This window comes from Rhinolophus ferrumequinum, chromosome 4 (assembly GCF_004115265.2).
Source record: "Rhinolophus ferrumequinum isolate MPI-CBG mRhiFer1 chromosome 4, mRhiFer1_v1.p, whole genome shotgun sequence".
NCBI classification, from domain to species: domain Eukaryota; kingdom Metazoa; phylum Chordata; class Mammalia; order Chiroptera; family Rhinolophidae; genus Rhinolophus; species Rhinolophus ferrumequinum.
The window spans coordinates 86,560,407-86,569,488 of NC_046287.1; the positions used below are offsets into that span (position 1 = coordinate 86,560,407).

At 33.3% G+C, this 9,082-nt stretch overlaps 1 pseudogene; it reads right to left on the reverse strand.

Moving 5' to 3' along the window:
• Positions 1-7,386: 7,386 nt before the first annotated feature.
• Positions 7,387-8,025, reverse strand: LOC117021033 (PRELI domain containing protein 3B-like; annotated as a pseudogene).
• Positions 8,026-9,082: the final 1,057 nt, after the last annotated feature.

The window sequence follows — 9,082 nt, forward strand, 5'->3', positions numbered from 1 at the left end:
CAGGATATGTTGCCTTTTGTGTGGGTATGTCTGGCTTCTTTCACTTAAAATAAAGCTTTTGAGGTTAAAAAATATATATTATCAATCAGTGAATCAAAGATGAGTCACAGCATCTAGAACTAAAAATGACATTAATGTAATATAGTCAATCATACTACTTTTACAGAGGAGAAAACAGGCCCAGAGATGTTAGAGAACCTGCCAATGCCCTGGGCTCCTTAGAAGCAAGCCCTTCCCTTCCCAGTCCTCTGGTCACTTCTCCATAGGGAAATGCTAGATGTTTCTGTCACCACACTACGCTGCCAGGAGTCTTGGTAGTAGGTCTTGCACTCAACCACAGTAACCGATGTATCCCAGTTGCCTGATGACATCTACTAGCCTCTCTTAAAATTATCTTTTTCTGGTTCTTTTTAATGAGTATGATTTACCTGGCTTTTAGTTTATAGCTCCAAAATTTTTAGAAAGCACAATTATAAATTATAATAATTTTTAAAAATGAGTGCATAGAGGAATTTTGAAATTAGTCCTGTATGTTTGGAACTTGGAAAATATTTTCCTGTGTAATCCATGTTAAACATGGTGGTTAGTTTATAGCACCAAAGTCCTTAATCCATAATGCAGCTGAAATTCATTCATGTGTCCTCCTTGGGTTGGCTCATTTACTATTATTGCTCCATTTATTCCTACCTATTAAGGATGAGACTTCACGAGTCAACAGAGGGGAGAACAAGGACCCCTCTAGGAGTCCCAGTTCAATAGAGCAAGCTAAGATTTATGCACTCCTGCTGACCCTCCTTCACTTGTTTCTTCTTCCATAACGTGGTGGTGGTGGTTGTGGTGGGGAGGACAAAATGACTTTGCAGGCTGCTAGGTACCTGTCCACTCCATCTCACTTTATCTTCTTTTCCACCTAAAACATTCCTTTGTTTGTTTAAAGATATTGGGACTTGAGCATTTGGTCTCGTCATGTACTCCTCTGACACTTCCTCAATCTGCCACTACCCTCTCCCCACAACCAGGGGCATAGGGAAGCAACAGTAGAGGTGGACATGTCCCCACCTCAAAGAAGCTAATCTTTGCAAATGGTAGTAGGAAGACTAAAGAGGGGAGAGATAGAGGGAGAGGGAGAGGGAAGGAGGGAGGGAAGGGGAGATAGATAGATAGATAGATAGATAGATAGATAGATAGATAGACAGACAGATAGATGATAGATAGATAGTTTTCTCTGGCTCTGTCAAAGCTCCCCACCCTTCCCCCTTAGCCCCCAGCCAATGGTCTCCAGGACCAAGGCAAATGAGAAAAGGATGGTGCAATCTTTCTTGCTCCTATGAACAGCTTCACCCTTAGCTGTTTGGATGTTGGGAGGAAATTGAAGAAAACTTTGTACTGAGTTATTATAATATTCAGAATTCTTATAAAGCCACAGATATTATTATATATTTTTTAAAGTTGGGGGAACTGAAGTTAAGAAACTTACACAAGTTAAGACTTTATAAAAAAGACTATTAACAACCCATTTGTATAGGGAAATATAATTTACATTCAGAAAAGTATATAAAGAGAGAGATAACAGCTCGTGGTGTAAGTGGAAGCACTCCCCAGGTTCAAACATAAGCATCAACTTCCCTGAAAACCACGCTCCTCACTTTTATGGGAACCACTTCCTCGATTGTTTTATAGTTTTTCCACATAAGTGTGATGTTTGTTTTTACCTGTTTTTTTGAATTTTAAAAGATGAACTCATATTGTATGTATTCTTTTGTGGCCCGCTTCTTTTGCTCAACAATATGTTTGTACAACTTTAAATTGAATGAATAGATCACAATTCTTTAAACCTGTTGCATATTGAGTGTTTTGGGGTTGTCTCCATTTTCCAGTTATTTCTAATAATGCTGCTATGAACATTCTTTTATATGTCTATCAGTATACATTACCCCTGGCTATATTAGCATTTGGAGGTATATATGTACCTCTATCTCTGTCCCTAACTCTATCCACTTATATATCTATATCAGGATATATACCTTTCTAGATCGTGTGGCGTGGGTATTTTCAACTTTAATAGATAATCCTAGTCTGTTTTTGAAAGTGGCTGTTCAATTTACATTCTCACCAGCAATGTATGAAAGATTCAGTTGTTTCAGATCTTTGCTAACACTTACTATCATTCTTTTGCATTTTAGCTATTCAGGCCTTATCTAATATCTAAGAATGGTTTTAAATTTGCATTTACCGGATTACTAGTGAGGTTGAACATCTTTACATATATTTATTTAATATTTGCATTTCCTATGTCATGAAGTGCCTATTCAAGTAATTTTCCTTTTTTTTTTTAAATTGGGTTATCTTTTTCTTATTGATCTTAGGGGCTGTTTATATAGGCTGCATATAAGTCCTATGTCAGTTATTTTTATTGAAAATATTTTCTCCTACTCTGTGACTTGCCATTTTACCCTCTTCATGGTGTCTTTTGGTAAACTGAAGCTCTTAGTTTCAATGTAGTTTAATTTATCAATTTCTTTCCTTCATGTACCCAAGATCATGAAGAAATTTTCTAATATCATTTTTATATATCAGTTTTATAGTTTGCCTTTCACATTTAGGTCTACAACTGATTTTTGAACATGGGTGAATGGGGGCAAGTTTACTTTTTCCATATGGATATCCAGCTATCCCTGAACAATCTATTAAAGAGACTATTCTTTTCCACCTATTATAGATATTTATTGTGTCAAAATTTGTGCTTAAAGAAGAGTATATTTTTTAACATGAAAGAAGAAACCCACAGTCACTGAAACACATTTATGTAAAGTTATGAGTAATCTAAAATTTGGAGAATGTCAAACCAACCCAATTATTTCTATGATCTTTTCTTTTACAAGGTGAAGGAGCAAATCTTTGAGTTACCTGGTGACTATCCCCAAAAACCTAAAGATAGTTTATGTACATAGGCGTGTTAACATTTTTATTAATCTTAATTCAAGCCTAAATTTGGGTAAGGCAAAAATGAAGAATTGTTTAAGACATGGGTGTATGTCAAAATTATCTAAAGGCAAGCAATAGTCACAAGCATCATTATGAAAGGGTACAGCAATAAGAAACAATTGTTATTAAAATCTTTAAACTTTTTTCATAAATTAGGGACATTTATTAAAATAAATTAAAGTGGCAAAGACACAAAGAATGTATACTTGAATGGATACAGAAGATGTGATCTGTATACACAATGCAATCCTGTTGGCACACAAAAAAGAAGGAAATCCTGCCATTTGCCATAACATGGATGGAACTTGAGGATACTATCTAAGTGAAATAAGTCCAACAGAGAAAGACAAATACTATATAGCATCACTTATATGTGTAATCTAAAAAAGTCTAACTCATAGAAATAGAGACTAGAACGGTGGTTACCAGGATCTGGGAGAAGGGAGTAGGGTGTGGGGAATGGAGAGATGTTGGTTAAAGAGTACAAACTTCCAGTTATGAATAAATTCTGAGGATGTAATGTTTAGCATGGTGATTAAAGTTAATAATACTGTATTATAAACTTGAAAGTTGCTAAGAGAATAGATCTTAAATGTTCTCACCACCAAAAAGAAAAGGTAATTATGTGATGTGATGCTATACTGGTAATCGTTCTGCAGTATGTACTTGTAAGTGGATCAAATCAACACATTGTATATTACACAATGTTATATGTCAATTATGTCTCAATAAAGCTGGAAAAAAGAATGTATACTTAAAGATCTATCTTTTTCTAACCAATTGAAAAAGTTTATTTTCAATTAAATTTGTAAAACTAACCTTAATATACTTTTATATGTCCATTTTTCAAAATACATACATATATAAATATGCATTAAATTTAGGCTTTCAACTTCAGTGTTAAATGCAATTGATTTGGGACTTGCTACACACTAACATCATTTTCAAACAATGATAGTTTCAATCTTTCCAATCTAATCTGTAAAATTCTTTCTTCCTTTTCCTTCCTTCCTTCCTTCCTTCCTTCCTTCCTTCCTTCCTTCCTTCCTTCTTTCCTTCCTTACTTGCTTTCCTGAGCTTTCTAGAAAACTTCAGTAAAATGTTGAATAGAAGTGGTATTAGTAGGCATTCCTGTCATATTCTTTGTTTCAAAGTATACTTTTAGTGTTTCAGGTTGGGTATGATGTTGTTGGATACTTTTAATCAACTTAAGGCGATTCTTTTCTATCCTAGTTTACTAAGAGTTTTTGTGATAACGTTTAATTTTATCAAAAACTCTTTCTGAATCTCTTGAGATAAACACATAGTTTTTCTCTTTTATGCTATTTCTGTGGTGCATTACATTGATTGTCTAATGTCAAATCACCCTTGCATTTTTGGAATAAACTATATTTATTGTGATGTATTACATTTTTATCTATCTCTGAACTTTATTTGCTAATGTTTTGATTAGAATTTTTGCATTTGTGTTTACTAGAAAGATTGGCCTGTGATTTCCCTCATATATGTCTCAGGACGATTTTTATGTCAAGGACTTGCTAGACTTATAAAATGAGTTTATTTTGTATTGTCTGGATGAGTTTGTTTGATGAGAAAGATTGAAATTATTTCTTTCTTGAATAGTTTTTAGAATTCTCCTGAAGTCATCTGGGCCTAGAAACTTGGTGGGAAGATTTTGTATTGCTGATTCCATTTTTTAAATGGTTATAAATCATGCAGATTTTCTATTTTTGTTTCTAAATCACATTTGATTGGTTATATTTTTAGGAATTAGTCTACAAGTATTTCAAATACATTTTCCAATTTATTGGCCTTAAATTGTTCTTAATTTCTTCTTATCACCCTTTTTTTTTTTGGATCCAGATTGTACTTCTTTTTTTTTTTCTAGTTTCAGGTGTACAAAACAATGTAATAGTTAGACATTTATACCCCTCACAAAGTGATAACTCCCCTCCCCCAATCTACTACCCCTCTGACATCGTGTATAGCTGTTTCAATTCCACTGACTCTATTCCCTATGCTGTACTCCATATCCGGTGGCAATATATATATATATATATATATATATATATATATATATATATGTGTGTGTGTGTGTGTACATATATATATATATATATATAAAATTCTAGTTGACATTCATTATTATTCAGCTACAGCTTCGGTTGCACACTGCAGTGGTCAGGCACCTACACCTTTTTAATGACTGCAGGATCTGTAATGATGTTTCCTTTTGCATTCCTGATATTGGTTATTTGTGTGTTTCTTCTTTTTTTATGAGAATTATTAATTCAACTAAAGTATTTGGCTTTGTTGATCTTTTCTACTACATAATTGTTTTTAACGTCTTTAATTTATGCTGCTAAATTTATTATTTCCTTCCACATTTGTTTGTTTTATTTTGCTAGCTTTGGATTGGTTTGGAAGTTATATACTATATTTCTTTTCTTTTAGTGGTTGCTATAGAAACGACAGCATGCGTTGTCACCTTATCGAAGTGTAGTATTGTTAAATACTTTAGTCTCTTCTTCTTGGCTGATTATAACGACATTAGAATAGTTTAAAATCCATTCACACCTCTTCTGACTGATATGCTGTTATTTAATTATGTATATTTTAAAATCCAAAGAAATTATAATCATTATTAATTTACATAATTAATATTTATTTGAAGTTATGCTCATACTTGCTTGTATCTTTGGTCTTCATTTTTTCTTGTATCTCAGACTTTTCATTTGGGATCATTTTCTTTCTTCCTCAAATACATATTTCAGAACTTTCTTCATTGCATATGTGCTTGTGGAAAACTCAAGTTTTATTTGTTTGAACATACCTTTATTGGATTTCTATCTTTATGGATATTCTAGCTAGATACAGACTTTTATTTTTTTCGAGCTAAGTTCACGATTATTTATTTATTTTATTTATTTATTTTTTTAAATTTATTGGGGTGACAATTTTTAGTAAAATTACATAGATTTCAGGTGTGCAATTCTGTATCACATCATCTATAAATTACATTGTGTGTTCACCACCCAGAGTCAGTTCCCCTTCCATCACCATATATTTGATCCCCCTTACCTTCATCTCCCACCCCCTAACCCCCTTACCCTCTGGTAACCACTAAATTACGTTCCCCAGATTAATTTTCAAACCCCGTGACTTTTAGATTTTTAAAAAATCATCAAGACAGTAATTTCACTGCATTCTGACTTCTTTTATTGCTCTTGAAAAGCATTGCTGTCTGTCAATTCTTTAAAGATAATATGTCTTTTTCCTTTATTGCTTTTGGGACATCCTCTTTGTCCTTGGTTTTCTGAATTGTCACCAGGATGTATCTAGGTGTGGCATCCTTTTTATTTTCCTGCTTGTGATTCATAGCTCATTGAATATGTGATTGGTGCCCTTGTGTTGTTCTAGAAAATTGTCACTATCTTACAAAGTATTGCTTCTTCCCTACTCTCTCTACTCTTTTTTGGACTCTGATTTAATGTATGTGAAAACTTCTCACTATGGACATTTTCTGTTACTTTCTTTTTTATTTTATTTTTTAATTAAAACTTATTGAAACTACATAGGTTTCAAGTGTACAATTTTTTAACACATCATCTATATATTACATTATATGTTCACCATTTTCTGGTACTTTCTGTACTAAACTTTTTATTTCAGGTATGTCTATATTTTCAGTTAACATAACAAGCCCATGATACAATATACTAAATCATAAAGACTTTTGGAAGTACAAATTGAAGGAAGGTTATAACTGTACTAAGTTACAAAACTTTGGCAAATTAATACAGTACTTGCTAATACAATAAAACCATATTTAGTAGTAATTTTTCTCCAAAATATCATTTAAGTACCAAATTAAAATACTGTGATTCATAGTAGTGATTTATAGCAGAGCAGATTATTTTATATAAATTAATATGCCTTTAAAAACGATATAATTTTTCCCTTTGAAAGTGAGTTCCTTTAGGCAAGCTGTTGGAGTTTGCCACAGCTGGGCAATCGTGTGTATGTAAGAGGTGGCTCTGCTTTGTTCTGAGATTGGTCCAAAGCCAGCTAGAACTCCAATGTGTGAAAAGCTTCAAATTTGACCTTAAGGAGATTGAATGCCAATACCAATTTCAAAGTACTTTTTCAAAAATTACTAAATTTTCACATAGACACTGAGACCTTCAAAATTAGGTGAGCATTTCGAACAACACTAATTTTGGATGATTTATGTAAAAACCTGTACCTCTTTGGTTTGGTCAGAAATCACGTAGCCTTTCTTCTGGTTATTAAGAAAAATTTTTTTACCTGAAATGTAGTTGTATTTTTAAAATAACAAATAAATGTATTGCCAGCTTAGAGATACCTGGGGAACCCGATGCTGTATCCCAATTTTCATTATCATTTCTCTACAAATGTTGCTGCTGCTGTGAGTGTCCTTATCTTCCTCTTGCTGAAGCGATCAACTTATCAGTGTTGGCATTTATTTTATGTATTACTCAGTGCATTGATTCTCAGGCTTTATTACCATTTGAAGATCTGGCACTTGCCATTGGTCCTTCTAGGAAACTGCTGAGATTGATTCCTTTCAAAGTCATTATAACTTCTTGAGTTAAAAATGTTTTTTCTGGGTCTTGGGGATGTGGTTTGCATTTACTGAAAATATATTTATATATTTTCTACTGAAAATATATTTATATATGAATATATCCCATCTACTGAAAATATATTTATATATGAATATATCCCATCTACTGAAAATATATTTATAAATGAAATATTAGTAGATTTAAGTTCCATTATTTTCTTTGCAAGATTATAGGACGTTCTAACACATAAGCTTTGGTTCTTGCTGCAACAATAAGTAAATTTACAATGGGAGGCAATACCCACTGTGTGATGAGAAGTTTATGGCTGTGCAACTTTCCAGAGGGATTTGTGTATCTTTCCAATTCATAGAGTTTGGATATCTCTGCATTGCAGCTGTTGTAACAGTTTCCCATGGATGTAAAAGACATGCTCTGAAGTGCAGATCTTCATGGTGGTAGTGACCTGTGTGATGGCCAGGTCGTACTAGGAAATAATGAGGCTGAGACAACACCTGCCCCCACCCCTCCGCACCCCCAGCCATCCCAGCTGGCTACTTGTACACTATATTTTTTAATGATTTTGCGTCTCCATGCTACAATTTGTGTAATTTCTTCTGAAATATCATCCAGTTCACTAATTCTCTTCAGTTGTGTCTAACCTTCTATAGAATCCATCCATGTAATTTTAAATTTTTTGTTTTTATTTCTACAAAATTCTATTTTTGTCTGCTTTGTCATTTTTAAACAACTTTTGTTGTTTTTGCAGAGATCCACAACTTTGTCTTTTGTTTATTCAAACATAGTAAGATGATCACTTTGTAGACTCTTTGGTAAGTCCCATGTCTAAGCCTTGTGGATCTGTGTTATGTGTTGTTTCTGCTGGTTCTTTCTAGCTTCCTTGTGTGCCGAGTTGTTTTTTTTTTTACTAGATACTGGATGTTTTACTTGAAAAAATATTGTAGGAATAATTTGGGGCCTATAATTAATTAAGGAAGCTTCATCCAGAAAGGATTTGTCTTTGGTTCTGCCAGGCATGGGGATGCTACCAATTTGAAATCAACTTAAATCAAGGCTAAGGCTTGAGATTCACTAGATGACCCAGAAATAAAGCTCAGGTGTAATTCCATGTGAGGAAAAACCATTCCTGGGCCATCCCCTCACTGTAGACTCTTCAAGGTCCCAATTTATCGCAGGGAGAGTTTCTTATTATATCCCCATAATGTTTATATTTACAAGGAAAATGTTCTGGGCTACGCACATGTTCTTGGGGCAAATGCATCTTTTTTTTTTTTTTTTTTGGTTCCCAAGTTATCATTTTCTCTTCAGTTTTTGTAATTCCCTATTATCTTTCAGCCCTTAGATTAAAAAAAATAGTTTGTCCAAATTTTTTTGTTGTTAGGGTTGGTTTGAATAATACAGCTCATTGTTACTAGAAAGAAGGAGTCCTTTTGGGTATATTTTGAAGGTAATACATTTTGAAAGCTAATAGGACTTTCCTATACTGGAAA